Source organism: Dermacentor silvarum, chromosome 5 (genome assembly GCF_013339745.2).
Source record: "Dermacentor silvarum isolate Dsil-2018 chromosome 5, BIME_Dsil_1.4, whole genome shotgun sequence".
NCBI classification, from domain to species: Eukaryota; Metazoa; Arthropoda; class Arachnida; order Ixodida; family Ixodidae; genus Dermacentor; species Dermacentor silvarum.
Genome location: NC_051158.1, coordinates 105867794 through 105892213, shown reverse-complemented (window position 1 = coordinate 105892213; position 24420 = coordinate 105867794). Strand labels below are relative to the sequence as shown.

Sequence of the window (24420 nt, the reverse complement as noted above, 5' to 3'; positions counted from 1 at the left end):
ATCTAAGTGACATGGGTGTTTGCGCAATTGCCCCATCGAAATGCGGGCGCCGTGGCCGGGATTCGATCCCCGCGACCTCGATCTCCCAACACCATAGCCACTAAGCATCCACGGTGGTTTGCAGGACTTTCCCAGAAGCTTTTGTCGCGTTACACCGGACCTTACAAGGTTTATAGCAACTTAGGGGCGTCAACTCTGAGATCGTGCCACTGCACAGTTCTCCCCTGTCATCTCATGACGTCGGGCACGTATCCCGGTTGAAGCCGTACTTTTCCGCCGCCTCCTCCTTGTGTAATCTGCCTTTTGCATTGCGCTGTGGTGCCACCTTAGCGGACCCCGCGAGAAACCCTTGGTACATCCGGGAATGCTTTCTCGGGCGCTCGTTACCTGATAATATTGGGCGGCATTTTCGTAGGGTGCTGTTTATGTTTGGAGGGCATTAGAATTATAAAGGCTGGCAATCTCTCAGGTTCTGGTGTAGGTTGACTGTTAGCTAATATCGACAGCCTCTCTAATCTGGACACGATGTCATAAGCCCGGTTGAGAGTAACTTGTGGATATAAGTAACTCAGCTATCGTTACTTATAGGTCATTTAGGCGGTGGATATAATCGTTGTCTTCGCTACACATTCTTCCTATTCGTTTCGTTTGTACGACAAAAATTCCTCGCTTGCAGGGTCGCGGGTGATGACTACTGTAGTGTAAATGCTGCTGGCTATTCGTAGGCTTCCGGTAAAGTGTTGTTCTCAGTTTTCCATATTATATGTAAACCGTCTTGTCTAGAAATTGATTTGACAAGGAGAGTGGTGAGCAGTAAAGTTAATAACTCGTGTGAAAGTGGTTGAAATAGCTAATTAAGTCGGTTAGCGCGTCTGTGCCATGCTCCCATATTATGAATATGCCGTCAATGTAACGCAGGTAGGTGAGGGGTTTTAGTGGGTATGATTTTATGCGGTTTTCTTGAAGCTGTCCCGCGAAAATGTTGGTATACGTGTGAGCGAAGAGTGTTTCCATGCTTGTGACGAAAGATTGTACGTAGTGAATAGACTCGAATTCGAAATAGTTGAGTATGAGAACTTACTCAAGAAGTGACAGATAAACTAAAGGAGCGTGCGCTGAGAATAGAGTGCGAGGGACTTCGACGCAGCTTCAACTCCTTCACTCATGGGTATGTTAGTGTAAGAGCTGAAACATCTACCGTACTAGAATAACGCGGTTGCAGTGGATTTGATTGGAGTTAATCAAGACAGTATTTCGAAGGAAACGGGGGGTATCTTGAACCAAAGACGGTATTGTGGTCGGGATGTTTGGCAGACGTTGATTTAAGAATTGAGATAGTGACTCGGTAGGTGTGTGTTATTAGACACTATAGGTCTGCCTGGGATATCTGATGTGAATATTTCTTCTGTGGGAACCTCACGTATTTTAGGAGAAGGGTAAAATCTGCTGGCTTCCTTGTTATGGGCATCATTAACCGAAATTCAGACCGGGCTATTGTACTTTGCATAAGGTTGCTGTAAACCAAAGTTGGGTTAGGGTCGAGTTTTGTGGAATGGCATGGTTGCTCAGTTGTTTGAAGGCCGCATTTTTGTACTTTTCTATAGGCGAGATTACCATAGTGCCGCCTTCCTTTGTCGGATGGTTTTATTACAATATCCTTTCTTTCCGCGAGTTCGTTGAGAATTTGGTGCTTAGTGGGGGGACAATTTTTTGCGCTTGCGGCAATGTGTTGACACTAGAATTTCCTTTGAGATTAGTTTTATGCCTAAATCAAGGTCTGGGCACTGTCCGGCTTCCCATGTCCGCGTGCTAGGTGGTCTAAGGGGGCCTTTATCCTGTTTTCCTAGGTCTAGCCTATCGAAAAGGATACCGTGATGCGCGTGCCTCTTGAAAACTGAGTTATATTTTGCGGAGTGCATACTCATTTACTGTGTTGTTCGTGGGACAAAATGTTAGACCGCGTTTGAGGAGATCAACTTATAGGGATATAAACTCGTCTGATTTGTCTACTACGCTTCTGCAGTACTCTGGATGCTCGCTCGTAGCACTATTGGGGGTTCTATGTGCTGTAGGGGGTCATACTTTTCTGAGGTGACTCTGAGGCTCAATACCTTTGTGTTCGTATTTATATATAGTGGGAGACAACTTTAAAAAAAAAAACAGCAGTTGACAACAAAGTCACACGGACCGCGCAGGGTTGTTTTACTCCGCCAGCCAATCACAGAAGCAATCAAAATCGTCGTCATGCGACCTTTTCAAAGTGGCGTCGTACTTGATACGACTGCACTTGTCGTACTTCACGTTCCACTATAATAGACGAGTGAAAATATATAAAATTACGCACTTTTAAGTTATTTTTGTGGTTACAGCCTTATTTAGCTAATAGGGAAAGCTTGAAGTACAACCTTTTTGCCAGCCTCGTGGAGGAAGCGTGGCTGGCGGTTTGAGGGCATACGCGGGGGGGGGGGGGGGGGGGGGGCTTCACTACAGACTTATGTTGTATCCGACTATAGTAGGTATTTCTCCCTAGTTTCGAGGAATTGTTCAAGTTCTCTTTTTTCCGGTTCCGTAAAATTTATGTTTATCGAGCTAATTAGTAATTATCTTAAGTTGTTTTCGACAGTGTTCTTCGAGAACATCAAACAAAGAGAGCGACGCAGTTTCTAGGACAGCACTATACTTCAATAATAGCCTGGAGGATAAAGAACCAGGGCATATATAACCCTCATTCTAAGGCCTTGTGTGATTTTCTGTTTAATGCAGCTAGTGTAAGTTTTTGGGCGAAATGTATAATTTGTTTCTTGGCGGTCAGTTTGCGGAATTGGAGGAAAGGCGAGATTTGTTGTGTGTCCTACCCGCAGTGCGTGGCAGTCACTTCTGTTCGGTTGGAGCAGACCTCCAGGGAGAACATCTTTAGGTGGTGGGTTTTTACGCTTTGTTTGGTTGTCGAGGCCAGCACCGGTGTCTGTCTGTGTATCTGCCTGATTATTAGTGTACGTAGCCGTTTGCGGGAAAGCTTCGCGGGTGGTTGTGGGCTTCTGTATGAGTGGGTGTTGTTGAGATGGTGTTGGTTCCGCGTTCACCATCTGTGTAGATGCTTCTTGGGTTCTAGCTTCGGCAGAGAGTTTGTACGAGCTAGTGTTGACGACTTCAGGCGTGTGATTCTGTGTCGTGGCTAACTGGTACGGAGCTTTCACTGGTGTTGTTGACTGTGTCTGTTTAAATGAGTTCCAGAGCATGCACTTGTTCTTGCTAGCAATTACCTTGCCGCCATAAAAATTTGGGTGTAGTCCGTCCCGGGTGAGCAGAATGCCTGGGTCCTGGTGCATTTCAGCGAGATGGATGAAATCGACGTTTTCGTGTTGGTGTCACTCGAACCGCAAACCGTTCAAAAATATTTCTGTTTCACTCCAAAACAAAATAATAAATAACGTGTCGGTTACGTTTTGTTACGGTCAAGAAGATCGTTTTGTTTCGTTCCGACACACTGCGCGCTGTTGTATGAATGGTGGAAATGCTGGAAATGGTGTTTGTGTCTGAGTATCCGCATAACAGAATTATGTTTTCTCATATATTCAAATTACAATCCGACGCTATCATGTCTGTAGGTTGTGGCTAAGTCATACTTTACGTGTTTCTGACGTATTTTATTTTAAGAAATTCAATTATTTCACTAACGCCTCCACGCCACGCGGAGGGCCTGCGTGGCGCGGAGGTGGTGGGGGTGGTTGGGAATGATTTTCTTGGCCGCAGACGCCGACGCAGCCACCGACGCCGAATTTTCTGCGACACGGGCGCTTAACGCTGTCGTGTTAAAATACGCAATGTATAAGCCGTGTAAAGTAGTCATGTTCCTTTGTCATGCATGACGCGCTGCGCCATCAATCGATGGGCAGACGAAGTTCCCGGGAGGTCCTAATTTTGCGCGGCCTGTGACATGCATGGTTTGCCTGGTGCGTGCTAAAGCTTATATATAATGAATTCGTCGCTTCCGGTGGGCATTCGTAGCGCTGCGCTGAAGCATCTGGATCTTGTGCTTGACAAGACCGTCTGACCTGGTTTTGATTTTGCCTGGCACCGAAATATTATTTTCAATTTTTCAACAATATATTTCACCGTAATATATCATATTATTAATTTTATATTACAGGGTGGGCGAGAAAGACTAAATTTGTCCAAAGTTGCTGATGCGGGCTGGGAATGCTATTCGCAATAGTAATTCACCAGTGGAGGTCGGTGAACCATTTTGATGTCTCGCATTCTCCTTCAACACAGGCGCTGAACCAGAAGAAGCAACAGCTAAAAACAGCCGGCAACTTTAACAACCAAGAGGCCACTTGGTTGATCGACGTAAGCCCAACGCCGCTAGCAATAAATAAACACGAAAACAAACCCAGTGCGGCAGAGAACACTGTCTTTGTTAAAGCTAACACATTTAGTTGTCCCGCCCTCTGGGTGTCCTTTTATGTATTTAATTTCTGTAAACAATCAAAACTAATACAAACAAGAATTGCCGAGGCTGGTGATAGCGTCCTTCTCACTGAATAAAAAGATTTTTCCCTGCTTTTAATGTTTTAGCTCGTAGAATCACCAAACTCAGCCAGCAAATATTTTACCTCAATACAGAGCCTTAGCTAAACAAACTGAACTAATGTGCAGTAATTCAATGAACGCCTTCTTAGAAGAGCCTTTTCATTTCTTGGCGCTTTTTCGCCATACCTGGCCCTTGCACCAGTAAACACTATACATTATCATCAGAAGAGCATTTTTATTATGAACTGCTTCTATGACGTGGCTCTCAATTCGTGTGGACCATTCGTCGTATCAGCGGTGACCTCGTCCTTCAGCACTCAACTTTTTTTCCTTTGGAGTTTGATTTCGCTGCAGAGAGATTCTCGCCGAGTACATGCTAACGTTGTGGTCCAAGTCCATATATCACCTACGGCGTCCCGCTGCGGCAAAAGAGCATGTAGGTGTCATTATTTGCTCCAAGGTATAAAAAGATGAACACACAAGATTCTCCAAGTACAAGTAAAACAATTAGATGCGTCTACGGGCAGTATTGTTATTTTTACTGACATCTAATAGTACTTCAAGACGAACTTGTAAGCAAAGGTCTTGGTCATCATAAGATTATTTATTTTGTATAATGTATTTTTATTCATATTTATTTATTTATTTATTTATTTATTTATTTATTTATTGAGTGCACAAGGTTGTTTCTTGAGGCTCATTGATTTGCGTGGGCCTCGTCCTTCCCCAGGACCTGCAGATCTGCGCCAGTTATATTTACCATTTTCAAAAGTACAAATAAAGTGTCAGGTAACAAGTATCAAGCATCTTTTGTTTTTAAGAATGAAATGCTTTTAGCTCCCATTGTAGGCCCCCTTCAAGAGGCATTGAGCCAAAATCCAGAGACGTTATCCGGGCACTGAAGACGAGAATAGAGCGAGAACATCCGGGCATCGTTGCGAGAGCAAAACGAGATCCCCGGGCAACCAGTCAAATTGTAAGAAATTGCGGTCTCTGGTCCCCTACCCCTTGCATAACACTGCATTACATGCGCTGGTTACAGCCCAAACAAGTTGCAAAAATATATTGCTTCCAATTTCTTCCTAATGTTTGTTCACAATATCACTCAAGGTGTAATTTCTAGAACGCTGAAATATTACTTTTCATTTAAAATAGTTACGTTCAAAAGGCAGATACAGTGCACCATACACTATACTCGGCGACAGCTTTTCTTGACATTGGAGTGAAGGCTACGGAGGCGGGGCCTCCGCACATTTGTGTTACTACGCTAGTCCGGCAGCTTGCAGCTGATTTCAGTTCCAGTTTCAGTTTTCGCTAGCTCGCAGCGCTAGTGCGTTTAACAAAACGTATGCATGCAAAATGGGAACGTCAGAGTTAAACTTTGATGAGTGTGCATACATGCAGCTAATTACTGTGCTGTATATATACTGGTACACAGAAAAGTTTCCGCTGTTCAGAAGGTTTTCCCAGCATTATTCAGCCTTTATAACAGTGAAGCTTAGGTTCCGTGTTCAGTCAACAAAAAGTGTGGCCGCCCAGGATATACGGGTACGCGCCACACGCGATGGAATGTTAACGTTTACAGTATTAAGCCTGGTACAGGCGAAAAGGAAGGCCGGTTGCGGCACGATCCTGCAACGCGCGTGTCTTGTTTCAGTTTTTCTGTATTTGGTTTACGCCCACAAAGACTGTCAGCAATGATCGGCGCAGACTGCGCCTCAGTGTTCGTGAAGCTTCACAATTGTAGTACATCGTTTTGTTAGGATTGCGCGCAAGACACGTACAGTCAAGCTTATTTCAGAGTTTGCGCGACCACCAGTGATAAGGCTCGAAAGTTCGATGCTTGATGTATAAAAGACGGCACGTCCCAAAGATTATCAGCTTTTCCACGGCCGATGCTGTATTCGCCGCTATCAGTGCCAGTGTGTATTGCTGTAATCTGACTTTCCGTTTACCGGCCGACTGCTGCCTTCGTCTACGTCATGACCCCGTGACAATATAATAGCTATACAAACTATGCAAGGTGACGAATGTCGCCAAGCACACACCGCAGCTAAAATACGCAAGTACCATTATGCCGCTGAATTGGAAGATTTTTAAGAGAGCTTACGATTAATTGAATAGAGACTGATACAGTTTCTTTTATCGAGCTTCGCTGGTCAAGCACCTTCATGTAGGGTCATGGCCGTCGATATTTTTTCCATCCCTGTGCATGCAGTATGTAACAGGTGTTGTCCATAATACCAATTGTTATTGGTAGAAAAAAAAGAATGCATAAAAACAGTTCATATCTTTTATTGCATCACAGCCATACGCGAAAATTCTCCAGGCCCGTGTATTTAGATTTAGGTGCACGTTAAAGAACCCCAGGTGATCAAAATTTCCTGAGCCCTCCACTAAGACCTCTCTCATAATCATATGGTGCTTTTGGGACGTTAAACCCCCTAAATTATTATTAACATAACATTTTGCACTTGTGGCACAGAACGTGATAGCGATAACTTTTTGCTGGCACTCCATGTCGACATAACATTTTGCACTTGTGACCAGAACATGATAACCATATAACTCGTTGCTGGAACTCTATGTCAACATAACATTTTTGCACTTGTGGCACAGAACGTGATAGCCATAACTCGTTGCTAGCATTGCTTGTCATAAGAATCATTTATAATAAACAAATCGAAATAGGTAAGAGCAGGAACACATTGATAACGAAGAATGAGACGGTAGAATACATTAGGAAATGAGTAAATGAAAAACAAAACAATGACAAGAAGCGGTATCACACTTTCAGGTCCCATTGAGACAGCAATGAAACAAGGCATCAAACACTACTGGCATGAGATCACACAGAAAAATGAACACAATTTTGAACACTTCAACCCTCAACTAAGAAATGTGGTTCTCGCTGATGCTGCGTATATTGTAAATTTTCACGGCCGTGATACATCATCACATCACAGCCGCCGTGATAGTACAGTGCACAGTGCACGGCCGCTGACACAAAAAGCACAGGTTTGAGCCTGTCGCATTTCGACGGATCAGAAATGCCGGACGCCCGTGTACTTATGTTTCGGTGCATGTTAAACAACAGCGGGTGGTCAAAACTTGTGCAACCCTCTTGCACGGCATGTCGCATAATCACATCGTCGTTTTGGCACACAATATCCCAACAATTATTATCACATCACGGTAATGTAACCAGAACACAAACGAAGTGCAACGAAACATAGAGAGATCAGCATATTAAATTAAAATGGAGTCAATGAGCAATAAAAGCGTAAATAAATAGCAGTGACTGATGGACCTCAAAAGCAATAATACAGTTTCTGGTTAAGCACGCGTGTAATCCTTTGGTTGAAGGTTTAAAAAAGCACACATGGAGATGCTCATGGCAGTTCATCAATTCCGCTCACGTCAGAGCTGCTCGACTCATCAGAAGAACTCGAATCTGTGCCCTAAGGAATTATGAGACTTTCTCTTTGGCTGTCTATAATGCCATCCCACTCCCATGCCTCATCCTCAAGCCTTATCACATGAGTGCAGTCTCGGAACCAGTTCTGCGGGGTCACACCTGCGATTCCTTCCAGCAGCAGCTTTTCGACTGAATTGATCTTGAAGTCAGTGTTCTTAGAAGCAACATAGCCTTTGACCTGGCTCCAGACGAGCTCTATTGGATTGAGCTCGCAGTGGTAAGGTGGCAAGCGCACAACCTCTTGACCAGCAGCGCTGGCAAGTGTGTTAATCTGGTAAGCAAGGAACATGTGCTTATGCTGCTTAACGAGCTGCAACAGTTCACTCTTCAGTTGGTCATCTGAAAAAGGGATACTTTTCCATTTCAACCAGCACTGGATGTCGGCTTTTCTCGATAATGAACTTGGCACCTTTTCAACTTGAGCACTGTGATACGACGCATTATCCATCACAATCACACTGCGTGGCTTGATGTTCGGTAGCAACTCTTCAACAAACCATTTTTGAAAACGCGGAGCATCCATTTCTGTGTGGTAATCACCAGCGCCCTTCTTGGCACGAAACACTATGGCGGCTCCATCAACAAAGCCTTCCGCACTGCCAGCATGCAAAACAATTAGGCGTCCTCCTTTACCGCTCGGTGCACGGAGACCTGTTGAGAGGCCTTGACGAAATGCGTCTTGCCGGGACATCACTTTGGTGTCTGTCCATACGGTCTCCTTAGTGTGGTCAGCGTTTACCCAGGTCTCATCAAGGTATATGGTCCTGTAAAAGAAAAGAAATCGGTCGTATAGTTAAGAGCTTACCTTTACTGGCAACAGCCCATTAATAAACCAGCGGCCTTGATTCAAGGTTATGCCTCTGTTACAGCGCGAAGAATCCACTGACAAAACCCATGTGAATACATACAACAAAGATGAGCAGGCAAAACATCCCCTGAGAAAGACTGAAGCGAATGTTTACAAAACATGTTTCAGGCTGCTCATAAAAGCTAATGAAACCACATCCCCAATAAAATTAGCTATCCTTTTCTTCAAGTCATTTAGATTCCTTGCTCCTACGCAGAAAAAAAAGGGCAGTAAATCTTCCCAAACAATGCGACGGCAAATTCTGCAATAGCGAAACGCTCAGTTACATCTTCGGCACAGATCGTCGCATCCTCGGCTGATACTATTTTCCACCGTACAAGCGCAAACATGAACAGCTACCTCATTTTACTGGGGAATTTCGCTGCGACTTAAGTTAGGACTATGTAAGGCTTTCGATCACTCGCACTGATGCAAAGCATACCTCTCGTTTTCGCTCATCGTTAGGTACACACGCATGCTCACTATTCGCATCTACACTTTTACCAACAAGCACGCGCAAAGAAAGTTTGCAGAAATTAAAAGAACGCAAGAACTTACCGCTGCTGCCTCCGCATTTCTCGGATTGTTCGGAAGTACTTTCGACGCCAAGCAACGATGTCGTCTCTTTCGAGCCAATGCGGAATTACTTTTTTCCCTTTCGGAAGACGAACCCCAAGTCGTTCAGCATTCGTTGCATCGTGCGAGTGCTGATCGTCGGCATGTCCATGCTAGGGTCGCTGATTACCTCATTGCGTAGCTTCTCGGTCGTAGGCAGTTCATTGTGCATGAAATAGCTGTGCACTTTGCGCCGCAATGCTGCCAACGCAAACGTGTCGTAACGCAGCAGCATCGTCTTGGCGGTCATGCGCTTCCCAGCTTCGCCCGAGAAATTCAGTTTCTTACGCTTTGGAGAGGAGAGTGGGGCCCGCAGAGCTTCAGCCTTGATTCGAGTTACCGTTCGAATACTCAATCCGGTGAGCTCGGCGACAGTCCGGCACACAGAATTCGTCGACAGCTCGGGCTGACGGCGCCTTACTCCAGCGTAGACATTGCAGATAACCTGCTTGGTTTGTTTGGAGACCCACTTGTCACATTTAGAGGATAGCCTCCTCGGAGAACGAAAAGGAGAGTTTGCGGCCACACACGGTGTTTCTCTCGTAGTAAACACGCCATGTTTACTACGAGAGCAACCAGCAGGCGGTGCGGAAAACGTGGTGCCGTCCAAGAAAAAAAAAAGAAAAAAAAAATAAGGCGCACGATAATTTTTTTCCATGAACAGCTTCCCATACTTGTTCTATACTTATAATTAAGAAAGTTTCATTTATTCGGGCCAAGTAACTCTTAGAATCAGAAAATAAAATAGGTACTATTTCCTGGCGCGCGCGCATGCAGGCGGTTTGGCTGTGTAGCTTCCACAGTGCTGTCAAGAAAAGCTGTCGCCGAGTATAGATTGTCATCTTTTGGCGCTGAAATAGGGTTCCCTGCGCTCTTTTCAACGCCAGTGGTCCGTGAGTTCCGAGGCGCGGGTGTTGCGCTGCCTCCTTCGAGAGATAGGGCCACGCTGCGTGACCATGCCGGTAGCGTCCGCCGCGTCGCGGATGGTCATTTGGCCGAGACGAGACTTGCAACGAGGTTCAGTTCAAAACCCGTTCATTTCCGCTCATTAAGCTTTCAGGCCTGCGTCGCGGCGCCAGTCTGCTTAGATCTGCTCTCGATTACGGGAGAGCCAGCAATTTTTTTCTGATACGGATTTCGTGCAGCTCCAGGTACAACCGTGCAATGCTAAGCAATATTAAGAGAACAGCCTTTCTCAAGAATGGAGTCAAAACAAAACGCTTAAAAATGGAGGCTTATTCTTTCCATTTGGCATTGGATGTGGTACCCGCATTGGTTCTTACTGCTTTTGTAAAAGACACCGATTGCCTTTAGGCAACCACCTAAGATTTTGCTAGCCTCAAAGGAAACGCTAAATAGAAAGTTATAAGCATAGGGTAACGTTCTTACCGCAGAAATGATTTCTCGTGAGCTCACGAGGAGAATTCGGTTTCAAGGAAGCTAGATAATTGCCCAGTATGGCTCAGCACAGGACAGCACATACATAACGAGCACTGTATTGTTGCTACAAATACGCCGGTCATCGTCTCGCTTCTCTACGAATTAATGGAACCAAAAGACCATGCGCCACCTAAACATTTTCAGCACAATAAATAGGCGCCGTCAAGCGCATCATTTTATTAAGAAAGCTAACTTTTTACTTTCAATGTTCCTACCATGTTAAAGGTCATAGTTTTCTTTGTTTCTTTTACCCGTTTGCGCACTAGGACTTTTCCCACTACGGTATCTTGCGTAACCGAGTTGCCGGGCGCGTCCTTCACCGACGCCAACTTTAAGAGAAGTGCGTACTCTCAAGAGAGAGCTTATAGGTCTTGAAATGAAAGTGTCCTGAAGTGCCCATATAAATGATATCGCAATAATAAGGCATGTGTGTGGACGTGCACAATAAATTTACAGCAACAGTTGACAGCTTCACTTCAAAATAATGTACAACCCTCTGACAAATTCAGATTGCTGCTTCTGTCGTTTCCTGTTTGCTGTAGCTACTGCCCCTTCCACATTAGCTTACAACTGATTTGTTAGTGCGCAGCTTCAGCTGCAATTTAGTCAGGGAATGTATTTAGAGGCAAGTTAGTCTATAACTATCAAAATCAGTTATTACGCGATTTGAAGCGGAATACAATCTTCAAGAATGGGAATAAACGCATTATTAGTGTCGGACCCCATGCCGTTATGCTTATGCGCGTAATATTGTGTGTTGTATCTTTCGTCCATACGCCCAGTAACTTCCTTTGATCAGCGGGCTATTGAGCGTTGTAGTATTTCATAAAACTTGCAGGCGCCTATGTTACATATTTTATTCAATGCGTAAGGAAACTATGCCGCCCCGCACTTCGCAAGCCTTTTCTAAAAGTTTCAGTACCCTTGAGACCGATATTGATGACCGCTCCTGTTCCCTGGAAATGTGAACGCAATAAAGGTCTTTGTTTTATTGGAATCTCAACATGAACAATATTAGGGCAGTTTTGTGAGTCGTTTTCTAATTATAAAGGCAGCTGTCGAGGTAAGAGCTGGATGTGCTTTGCAACTGCAAATACTCTGTCGCGCCCGCTTGTTTTGGTGAACTTCTTGATCGCGGGCCGTATCTTTCACATCGCTTCTGTAAACGCTCACTAATCACATTGTTATGTACAGATCTCTATGCCAAAACACCTGCCGTAGGCAGAGTGACCAAGAAAGCACATTTTCTTTACATGGCACATAGATTGGGCGAAACAAGGGTAGGTTGGATAAGGTTAGATCTAAATTACTGTATATATATGAGGGTGCTTTTGGTTTTCTCTGAACCGCTATGAAACTAGTTGACAAATATTCCGGAAAGGTGTCCATTAGCGGGCTCCTCAAAACAGTGTCCTACAGTCCCTCTCTGAAAAAAAATCCGCGGTTTTATCCATGACAGTATGATTCTAAGTGTGACGATTAATATGCTGAAGAGAAAATATCATTTAATAAAGTGGGAGAAAAGCACTACGAGGACACGGATTAAATGAAAAAAATTTGCAGTGGCTTAGCTAGACTATGCGAGGATATACGTACGTAGCGTGAGCGAAGGTTCAGGTGGGGTTATTCTTAGCTTTCCTGGTACCTAAGCACGGCTGGCTTCTGACGCTTCTTCAAGCTACTCAGATTGCACTCGACAATACATTCGGCGAACGTCGCCCCCTCCATTTCAGCTGGACGGTCTTCGTACCGCTCAAGCGGTGTCTTGTGCCAAATGTCAAAACTCGTGGGAAACACTCCATGTTCCTCCAACTCGGCCTTCGTCCTGCGGCTCCGATGGCGCTCTACTGGCCAATGGGTGTCAATGTAAATGACGTCTGGGCTAGTGGTACACATGTCAAACCGCAGGAGAAACCAGGCAGCCTCTTGGGCCGACATGTAAATTGCATTAAGCATCTTCACCCCTAGCAGTCGCATAGCGTTTTCAAACGACAGCCAATCCGATGGGTCCTCTTCGATTAAAGCTTTAATGGTTCTGCCCAAGTTGGAGACGCCACGGTTAGCCTTGTTCACGTACTCCACCACGTAAGACGCAAAGGCGTAAACGTCAAAACTTACTTGGAGGTCGATGTTAGACTTCAGCACTGAGGCTATCCAAGGGTTAAAGGGGCTGACTGGCCCTTTCGCCAAGTTTCACCGTATAGTCAATCAATCGGCGAGCCTTGACGTCATCGACGGCGTTTTGTTGCTGCTGCTGAGATGGTCCGGCACGTCGCTCAGCCTCCTGGCAACCCCGCTTTGCTAGACATTCCTCCCTTTGCTCCGGTGTCTCCGCAGCACGTTTAGCCTTCTTCTGTTCGTTCTTCCTACACTCAACCGCTAATTGCCAGGCAACTACTTCGGGATCCGATGAGTCAAGCTTCTCCACTCTTCGGCGCCGCTGAGCAGCAATTTCGCTCTCCTTCTCCATGGCTATACCACACTGGCAAACGCCCAGCGCCAACAATCAAACGCCCAGCACAAACGCTCGGCGCGCCAGCTATGCGCCGTGTGACGTCACTGCTCCTCAGGCATGCGCAGCGCGGCTCTCCAGGAGCCACGCGAAACTGCTCAACCTCGGCCAGTGTAGCTCACGCTACAAAAGGCTGCTTGAACGGTAAGGTTAATCTAGAGGTTACGAAAGCGTACCGTTATCGGAGCCGTTACTGTACTACTATCGAGCCAATTGGACACAAAACCCAATTCATGAAAATTCACCCTGCATACAAGTGATGATAATCCAGAGTAAATACAGCTGGTAGTATTACGTAACAACCAACAGCTAAATGATATCATTAACACTTCAACATTTAGCGGGAGCTTGGTGTCGCGCAATTGACAGAAAGTTACGGAAAAGTCAACTTGATGGAGTTAACTTGTGCGCTAAACCGATCACCGATCCCCCTTTAGAGTGTGTTTTATAGTTAGAGTGGTGCAATAGTGTATGACGAAATGGTTGCCAAATAATGAGACGCTCATTGCGCAGCAACGACTTCGTGTAATGACATGAACAAAACATTCTCAGGAACAAAGTTTTCTGAATCAACTCAAAACAAGAATCATTGAAAAGCCTCACATTGCACGTAACATAACGGGCTAATGGTGGTAATAAATAGAAGTGTAGACGTAGAAAACAATATAGAGAAAGGCTGCGTGAAGGCAGCATGAACAAAAAAAGAGAGATAACAAGTAGACAAGTTTTCCGCCACATATTCTTAATGCACTTATCCTAAGTGCGGAGAGCGTGCGATAAATTAGTGCTTGAAGCGCAGTACACTGTCTTTTGCGTATTTGGAACTTGAGCAGGAATGAAATTTCAATAGCATATTGAGAGATCACATAGCTATGTCTCACTACCGTTAGAAGAATAGTTTCAATTACAACGAACGGGGAACGAAGCAGCAGAAGATAAAGAGCAATTTTTTTACACCATTGACAGCCAGGTCAGAAACAAACCTGCAAATAAATTACCAATTTGTGCTAAAAAGCGCAGGGGAACGCACTTTAGCTCTAAAATGCGAAGTTATATTGTGCCTTCTAGCCTGGATCATTTTTTTTTTGTAGCGAAAAGAAAGCATGCAGGCAAATCTCGTGAAAGATCGACCAGCTTCACTGCCGTGATCATTCTCAGGTGAGCCCGGCCAACATTGAAGCGTTCCTTTTGGTCCGGTTGCTGTGTTGCAAGGAGCAAAAGAAATACGTACGCCGGGTGTTACACCTATTAGTAGTGGTAGTAGCTTTTCGGCTCCTGCCACTACCGCCATTGCCATTCCGTCCTCTGGATGATCCTCGAAGAGGAACTGCCTCGACTCCTTGTTCCAATGTGCCGAGAAGGGCTAATACGGTAAAAAGGACAAAAATTTTCCAAACGTAAACTTTCGCCATACTTCGCTGAGACACAGCAACTAATGCTACTTCATCCACCGGCCTTATATCCTTCTCTACACAGTCATTTACGATAGTGATGAATTCATGTATATTTACCTTTGCCCCGCTTTTTTAAGCTCACTTTTTCTTGCATAGGCCTTGGTTTAGTCCCAATACTATTGTCCATTATGTGGATTGAACATACTTTTGATAACCTGGCCTGGACTGCGTGCGTTATTGTACTCAGCATGGTATCTGGGAGAAAAGAATAAAGGTAAGGCAAGCATCGCCAAAAAGCATTACATCACTACAGGTACACGCATGGGCAGACGCTGACCAACATTGTTAAGATGCATTAACTATGAGTGTATTGTTCATTAGTGATAGATAGCAAAAGCACATCTTACTCAGTTAAGAATGCAACGAACAATGCGCACTTTTATTGTAGGGCGTCCTCCGCACGATTTTTATTAACAGGAAGAAGCTATGTGAACAATAAACCACACATAAAAAAAATCGATTTAGTGTAATGCGAGAGAAAGGCATTAGCACTACGTCGCACCTCTCCGAGGCCCCCGATCTATTATTTAAACCGAGTCCCCCACATAGCTAAGTTTTCTTCAGGAACTCAATTGACTCATGTCTTGCTAATTCGAGTAGCGAAGTGCAATGGCGGTAGTCCGGAGCCGATACCTGTCAGCTGCAATATATATATATATATATATATATATATATCATCAGAAGCCAACAAACAATGACACTAAGAACAACATAGGGGCAATTACTTGTAGTTACTAATTGAATTAAAGAAAGGATACATTAATGGAAATAAATATGCATGAAAAAAACAACTGTCCGCAGGTGGGGGAACAATCCCACGTCTTCGCTTTACGCGTGCGATGCTCTTACAATTGAGCTACCGCGGAGCCGTTTTCCCATCCACTATCTGGGGTATTCATGTTTTACGACTACAACTCTGGGAGTGTTAGCCAGCGCCACCACTCACAAACCATGGCGGCGGATGTGGAACAGCCTTTCTGCCGCAGGCGTCACTAGCACGTGATCTTTCTTGGGTGATGGCAACTCGTCAATAAACCCACATACGATGCCTGAAGGTAGTATATGTGGGTTTATTGACCAGTTGCCACCGTTGCCTGGCGCATTGTGCATGTTTGCGGTTTGTGCATATTCAGTGTATAACCGTGCGAATTTACTGCCGAAAGAACTTGTTTAGGCACAGCAAAATTTTAGAAAGGTTTCAAAAGGTTACCAATGTCTTGTTACATGTCACTCTGACGCAGGCTGGCGAACCAGCTGATACGCTGTCAGTAAAGAGAACGTGTCTCCATGTACGTCGTGTTTATTCTTTCCTATATACGAGGTTATTCCTAAAGTAACAGCCGTTTGGCCCTATATATATATTTGTTAGTAAACGTTTTTATTGGCGGGCCACAGAGGCCGTCGAACGCTACGCGGTCGAAAAGGGGCTCAGTTGCTCCTCGCAAAAGTCCGATCTCCGGCTTGTGTACCCTACGACCAGGAAACAATACTGAGGAATACCGAACATTAACATCACGGTGAACGGGTGCCCGATACTTTTCGTAGATCAGATCAAAGTCCTAGGACTCCGGTTGCATGCGGAAGGCAGAAACTTCGGTACCATCAATGCGCTGCAGAACAGCGCACAGCAACCACTAAGGCTAATCAAACGGATTGCCAATATACACTACGGCATGACGGATGTCCGCCTAATTCGTTTTGTGCAGGTCTTCGTCATCAGCCGTGTTGTCTATGTGGCACCGTACTTAACATTTGGAGTGGCAGAAAACAAAAAAGATGGAATGCATCATCAGAGGAGCTTTCAAACAGGCAATTGGCGTCCCAGTCACAACATCTAACGACAAACTCTTAGAGTTGGGGCTACACAACACGCCTGACTAACTAATCGAGGCGCACGCTACCATCCAATACGAAAGACTCACACAAACCCTGACAGGGCGACATACTCTACGGAAACTCAAAATTCGATATGAAGCGCCGCATGGCACGAAACTAAGCATTCCACTAGAGACGAGGAGGGAACTTAAAATTCTTCTACTGCCCAAGAACATGCACCCGGAACACCAAAAGGAGCACGACGAGAGGCAAGGGCGCGCCACATTGAGCGCAAGTACCATGACGTAGAGGGCGTGGCCTACGTAGACGCCGCGCAATACAGAGAATGCAAAGGGATGTCTGTAGTAGCGGTAAACGCGCACGGAGAACCCGCGCGAGCGGCAACGTGAGAACGTTTAACCCCGAAGTAGCGGAGCAAGCCGCCATAGCATTATCGTTGGCCTCCACTAAAGCGAAAATTACCATTTATAAGCGACTCAAAAATTGCAGTTCATAATTTTGTGAAAGGACGCATCTCGCCAGAGGCGCTCAAAATTATAAACACTAACAGCGACCGTCATCGCGGGACGATCCAAATTATTTGGGCACCCGCGCACTCCTCTCTCCCCGGCAACGAGGCGGCTGACAACGTAGCTCGAGGACTTACTCGCCGAGCAAGTGAGCCCGCCCAGCCAGGAACGAGAGGAGACCGCATGGTCAGCTACAAAGAAATAACCGATCATTATCGGCTGAGAAGGGCCCGGTACCCACCAGCTCACCCCGCGCTAACCAGGAAACAGGCGGTGGTCTGGCGCCTCCTGCAAACAAACATGTATCCTAACCCGGTGGCATGCAGCAGATTCTATCCCGGGCAATACAATGATAAATGCAAATTATGTAAAGGTAGGGCGGATCTACTCCGTATTTATGAGCATGCTCGAAGGCAGCTCCTTTCGAGGGCCGCAAAAATCAAAACCGGCAGCAGTGGGAGACCCTGCTTCTCAGCTCAGACCAACAAGACCAGGTCTCGGCCGTCCAGCTAGCCGAGGCAGCCGCTGAGACCCAGGTGATCTCGACCTTCTGCTAGGCGGACGAGGCTGCGTCCGTGGAGGGAGGCTGCCCTCGTGATCACTGGCACCAATAAAAGTTGAATCTCTCGCTCGCTCTCTCTTCACTGCAGCTAAGTAGTCTGGCGACGGTCTTACCTTGCCGGTAGTTATTCTGAAACGAAGTTATAATAAATAAATACGCTATAGACTCTACTGAACCGGGTGGACAGCCTTCCTTTTCCTAGCTGCTCGCGAATAAGTGTCGGTACATAGGTAAACACGACAGTCATTGGCTATCTTGCTTGCTCCCCCCCCCCCCCCCCCCCCCCTCACTGGTCACAGCAAACCAGCGCGGAATCGACACACCACTTGAGTGCACCTCTATCTTTCAGCGCTAAGGTAGAAAAATCTATTAATTGAATAGAGCCCGACAGCAAAGGCTTTGTCCTTGCCTAAGCCCTGCACCAATGGGATTTAGCAACGCTTTATTGAACGTTCTTCACGCTTGCTGACGTTTGGTGTCGAGTAATAACACATGAGGCCGAACTGTTTTGGTAATACACATTTAGTTGTATTTGCAAAGAACCAAACGACTACTAACAAGGCAGTGATAAAAGACAGCAAGTGCACCATTGAGTGTCGTGGCTACCGTAAAGTCTTAGCATACTCTCTTAAACAATAAACAGTTCCGTGCGTTATTGCGCGTTCCCACGTAAACCACACCTACAAGTAAGTAAAAAAAATTGTCGTACTCACGTCCAGATTGTGGCTGATGGTAGCAGGGAGGGCTTGAGGAGGTACCGGTGGCGTAAACTGGGGTGGCGACGATGAGTACAGAGGCAACGGGCGAAGTCTGCCTAACATCTGGGCATATAGACACCTTATCCTGGCGCTCTGCACTCGCGCTCGCACAAATGTACTTGATCTCAACTGCTGTTTCTTGGCAGCCCCGAACCTGCATACGGAAAATCTAGAAGCCACAATGCCTAGCAACCGTGGTTGAACGCGATTGGTAGAAACGCCACCGGCGACGCTCGACGCCGCGACGCCCTTAGCAACCGATGTGAGTGCGCGCCGCGCCGCCTATCGCCTAACCTAGCCTAACGTAATGTAACCTAACCTAACACCTGGGGACGTGATTTGTCGCGGGACCTGCGTCGAGAGCACAAAGCACAAAATGGCGGCGGGTTGCCACGGTGTGACATCAAGGCGTGGCCGGCAGCGTTTCAGCCAATCGCGTTCAACCGCGGTTGCTAGGCGCTGTGACTTCTGGATTTTCAATATACGCGCCACGGACTGCCAGGTGGCCAGAGACCTCGCTCGGGCTCAGCGATACTCGATTGGCTGAATCCGTCGCTGGATCCAGACCGTTGCGGCTCACATGAGTTTCTGCTGCGTCTGATCTATAGTCGGTGACAACCTAAGAATAAAAGCTTATATGAACATGTACGTTGTCTTACTCAAACATTAGTCCCATAGATGCGCAAGCCAATTAGATTTGCCTATTGTTCGAGACGTCAACTGATTTTACGTGTTTAAAATGGCTGCTTTCGCTGGTATAGCGGCCATGGAGGCTCGCTGGTCGATTTTGGATGTCGCCCGCCGTGAGTACGAACACTTGCTTCAGCGCGGCGTTATTCGTGCTTCCCCCAGTAATTGTCCTTCACCTCTCCATCTGTTTCCAAAGCAGCACAGTGGCGACTGGCGGCCTTGTGTTAAATCATCGAACTTTGAATGCCGTCGTTCTCCGGATCAATATCCCCTTACCCACATGCATGACTTCGGCGCTTGTCTCGCTGGAACCAAAATATAGAGCAACCTCGAATTGATGACCGCGTACCACCGAATTCCTGTTGAACCTAGCGACACTCCGAATACAGCAATAACTACTCTATTTGGCCTTTTTGAGTTTGTCCGTATGCTTTACGGTTTGAACAATGCGCCGCAAACGTTTCAAAGGTTCATGGACGAGGTGGACGAGCGTGGACTCCCGTTCAGTTTCGTCTATCTTGACAATATTGTCGTTGCAAGCCGCGCAGACGAAAAGCACAAAGAGCACCTTCGCCTCCCATTTGACTGGATGTGACTGGATGAACACAGACTGGTTCTAAAGCCCCTGAAATGCATTTTCGGAGTAGAAGCCCTGGATTTTCACGGCCATCGCATTTCACCCCAAGGCATCAAGCCACTGGAATCACGGGGGCGGGCAATAGAGGACTTCCCCTCTGCAACCTCCTTCCAAAAGTTGCGCGAGTGTGTAGTTCTCCTAAATTTTCTCAGGAGCTTCATACCATTCTGTGCGCAAGTTCTTCAGCCGCTCACCTACCTGCTGCGTCGCGACTTCAAGAAACCGTCTACATTCCCCTGGTCGTCGGAGCACGACACTCCTTTCAGGAAGCCAGTACGCGGTTGGCGACTTCAGTGTTGCTGATTCATCGACTGCCCGACGCGCCCCCTCGCCTTATTAGACGCGTCGGCCCCGGCAGTGGGTGCAGTACTGCAGCAGAATAATGGCACAGACTTTCGGCCGCTGGGCTTCATCTCAAAGTGCCTGAAACCTACACAAACTCGTTACAGCACATTCGGGAGGGAGATGTTGGTCATTTATTGGGAGGTCAAGCATTTACTTTTTTTCTTGAAGGCTGTAGCTTTTAAATTTTGATTGACCACAAGTCGTAAACCTTCATTTTCAAGAACAAGAGTTCCTCGTACTCAGCGTGAGTTTCAGCAACTTTCCTTTATTTTCGGATTTTCTACGGACATCCGGCTCCTATCTGGAACCAAAAATCAGACAGCGGACGCACTGCCGTGGATAGGCGCTGTGCCTGCTTACCCTTTGGATTTCCAAGTTCTAGCCGCGGTCCCACAAAACGACCCCGAACTGCGCCAATCGCGAGGAGAATACTCGTCACTCTAGTTTGCGGAGGTGCCACTTCCCGAAACAACAACATTTGTCACGCGCGACACATCTTAGGCAGCTATTCGCCTATTCATGCCCCATCCGTGTCAGCGGCCAATTTTCGATTATGACGGACCACTTTTTCTGGCCAGAGATCAACAAAGATCTTCGAAGCTGGGCAAGAAGCTGCCGAGCAGTGAAAGTGACCTAGCATACCCGTTCAGCGGTGCAGCCGTTTCGACAAGCAAAGAAGCGTTTCGATCACGTGCATTTAGACTTGGTGGGGCTTCTTCCGCCCTGCCAATGGTTCAGGTACCTCCTCACGTGTGTCGACCGGTACTCAAGATCAGCTAAGGCAACCCCTCTACAAAACATCACGGCCGAAACAGTGGCGGACGCATTTGTTGCTAAGAGGGTGTCGTCGTACGGTTTCCCGTTGCGCATAACTACTACGCGAGACCGGCAATTCCAAAGCTCGCTTTTTTCTGCCCTGGCGAGATTGGTCGGCACCCGCCATCATAACAGCACGGCTTAACATCCACAGAGCAACGGCATGCTCAAGCGTCTCCACCGACAACTAAAGACGTCATTGACCGCCACGCTCGGTAGAAAGCACTGGGTGGAAAGGCTACCCCGAGTACTACTGGGGCTGCGAACAACAATCAAGGAAGACTTCAGAGTCAACGCAGCCGAGACTATGGGTGATCAATCCGCGTTCCAGGTGAGTTTTTCGGCATCCATGGCGAGGCACTCCGCCAGCGGTGGCGCAGCACTTAGAGAGACTGCATTCCTGGCTCGACCAGCTTCGACCAGCATCCCCACGTATCGCCCGCGGACAGTCTGTGTTTAGTTTCCCGGCAATGGACACAACCACGCACGTCTTTCTGCGACGCGACTCTATCAAGCCTCCATTGACTCCTTCCTACGAAGGCCCCTTTCTTGTTGTTTCGCGTTCAGAGAAAACCTTGAAAATTGGCGCTCGCCGCAAAACAGAGACAGTGTCGTGCGCCCGCGTGAAACCAGCCATAGCCTCCTTGATATCGAGTAGGCTATGAACTAGCCTATCTTAAACATTAACTATTCATTCCTTCCCTCATTCATCCCTAAGCCTACGGCATTCTAGGGGAGCAGCCCTTGTAGCGACTGTCCGTCCCTTCTTTCTCCACGCTTCTCGGAAAGCCGGTTTGCCTCGCCTTGGGGGTAATTCCCCCTTCCTCTTTCTAGGTATCGAGACAGCTCTCCTGACTAATGGCGTTTTTCACTGGTCGATCTGGAGCAGGTTTTTTTGCTTCACGGCGGCGAATCCAAATTTCACTGGTCGAGCTGGAGCGGGTTCGCGCTTTCCACTGGTCGTTTCGGATCAACTCGCTCCGCGCCGGATCGCTCTCACTTGCTCCGCTGCCGAGGCGCGGATTCGAGCGGAAATAGGACGAGAAGCATACGTCACTTCCGCTTGCTGGGGGACGGCGATTTTGGTGGCCATGGAAACACACAGAGCAGAAGTCGATTTTTATGACGTGTGCGCACAGACTTCCCGGTACGATCCAGCGCGGAGCATTTTCGCTCTCCGCTGGCAGATTAGTATTAGTGAAATCCGAGCGCTCGCTCCAGGATTTCGGCGGCCGCTCCTGATCGACCAGTGAAAAACACAATAAGACGCCTCCACAGCCACTCGGCCAACCTGTTTTTACTTTTCAATAAACGTCAGTCGACTCTCCGTTCTCAAGCTGTCAAAACATGTATCAGTTGCCTGCGCTTAACCGACCTCCCTACACTTTTTTTACCAAAAAAACACACGTGAGTACACGAACACATAGAACGAGATGGAGGCTTCATACGCTTCCGATGAGTGTTACAGGGAATGAGCAGCGGGCTGGGTAACAAACATGACAAGGTGAAATTGCGCCATATTGTCGATGCTTTTGCTTTTCCATGTGATTATTACCACAGCATATTTGGCCGTGGCCTCCGACATTGCGCACGGTGGCAGGTTTTTTACTGACCGTCCCATTCGATGCGCTCCCCAGCAAAAAAAGAAAAAAAAAAGAGAGAAACAATTCAATACGGCGAGGCGACCTGGCCACCTCTGGATGGCGCTGTTAGCCGAGAACAACGGCGCGTGCCGAAGTGGCTGTAGAAGACAGACTGCGCGAGATCTCAACACGCGCAATGGTTCTCTATGCACCTGTGGCGACAGATATTAGCAGGGTATATGCAAAGCAATATTTCAGCTCTTCGTGGAACATTTTGACGTCTCAACTTTGAAGTTCTGTACTGTCTTTATTTTTCCCCAGTACATTTCTATGTTCTTAGTCATTTATAATGTAGTAGTTATGTTTCGTAATTTATTTTTCTAAATAAATTATTTTTGCGGTCACGCTCCATTCCTTGTCTCTGAACTTGTAGTTATCGTAGATGCCAGAGTTTAGTTGTTGTTTCCTGGTCCTTTTTTTTTCTTCTTTCTTTTTTTTTTACTTGGTATTGCGGCCATATAGCATTTGATATTGCAATTGCCGCATTGTACGCCTGCTAACTAGAGCGGCGATCTTCGTGTAATATTAACTCGCACCTTACCGTGTGTACGTTGTCTTGTTCTTACGTAGAGTTTATTTCAACTGTACTTTTTGTATCGAATGTGGTGATCTTCCACGCTATTACGCTGTTGGAATAAATGTTTTGTTACTTCAATGTTTTATTTTTTCTTGCCTTGGTGCATAAGAATGCATTGCGTTTATATAGCCGTAGTTTCCCCCTTATCCAATGCCTTTCGGAAAGCCTGCAAGTTATTCATCAATAAAATCTTTCATCAATATTCATCAATAAAATAAACATGCCATAAGCGGACACCGGCTTGAGGTGAGACACGCTGATCTTTGTGTTCGGTGCAATTAACATTTAAATCATCCTGTTCCTTAAAACAATAATGCCTGCTTTGGCTGCAACTATTACATACTAGTAAACGAGTAAATAGTTCCATAGTTCATTATTCCAAGCTTCACGCCCAATTTCTCACTCCATCCAGCCTTGAAAATGGGCACGCAGCAGAACACACAGATTTTGTTTAAGCCGCTATAAAACCTTCGTTAAAGTTTGCTGCGCCTTAGCTGAAGCAGTCATTGTGTGTTAGCTTGTGTCCCCGTTGTTCGCGCTCCGAATTAACCACGCTTCTCTACCAACTCTCCTATTTTTCGCTTTTGACCTACAACAGGTGCGTGACAGATAAAAGGTAAGAACTGATTATACAGATGAAGATTTTAAAAACAGTAGCAACCTCAAAAGTAAGATAGGGATACGGAAAAAATTTTGAAGAAAGCCACGAGTCTTCTTAGGCGGTGCTGTCTTATTTATGGAGCATGTAACAGTAGTTGGAGAGAGAACAGGCTCCACCAGCGGCTTACATGACATCGGTCTGCGCAGCGTGAACCGCCTAGTAAGTAGGCTCTGTTCTGGGATGAAAAACATAGGTGAGAAGAACGAAGCGTTGCTTCACAGTTTGCGCAATACTGACGTCAGATGGTTTTTATTGCTTCACCTGTGCATGATAAAAAACGTCCTCTTTCATTTCTTGATTCAAGCCGTGCACCTTCCGCAACTGTACTGACATCTTAACATATAAATTTGCTTTCCAAGAACCATTCTTCTAGGTTTCGAAAGAGGTATTCTAGGAAAAAGCGGAGCATAGTCGCGCTGTTTAACTAGCGCATTTCGAAAAGGCTGTATTAAGCACTGCTTTGAACAGTGTCTGACGGTGCAATTTTGGCTCACACGGAAACACAAT

The 24420-nt window shown here is 46.4% G+C and overlaps 1 long non-coding RNA gene across 1 annotated transcript; it reads right to left on the bottom strand.

Annotated features, from left to right (window-relative positions):
• Nucleotides 1–4780: 4780 nt before the first annotated feature.
• LOC125945432 (uncharacterized) lies at nucleotides 4781–14896 on the bottom strand. Its single transcript, XR_007466892.1, has 2 exons — nucleotides 14657–14896; nucleotides 4781–4952 (listed from the first exon to the last, which is right to left on the bottom strand). It is a non-coding gene; the product is annotated as an uncharacterized LOC125945432 (long non-coding RNA).
• Nucleotides 14897–24420: the final 9524 nt, after the last annotated feature.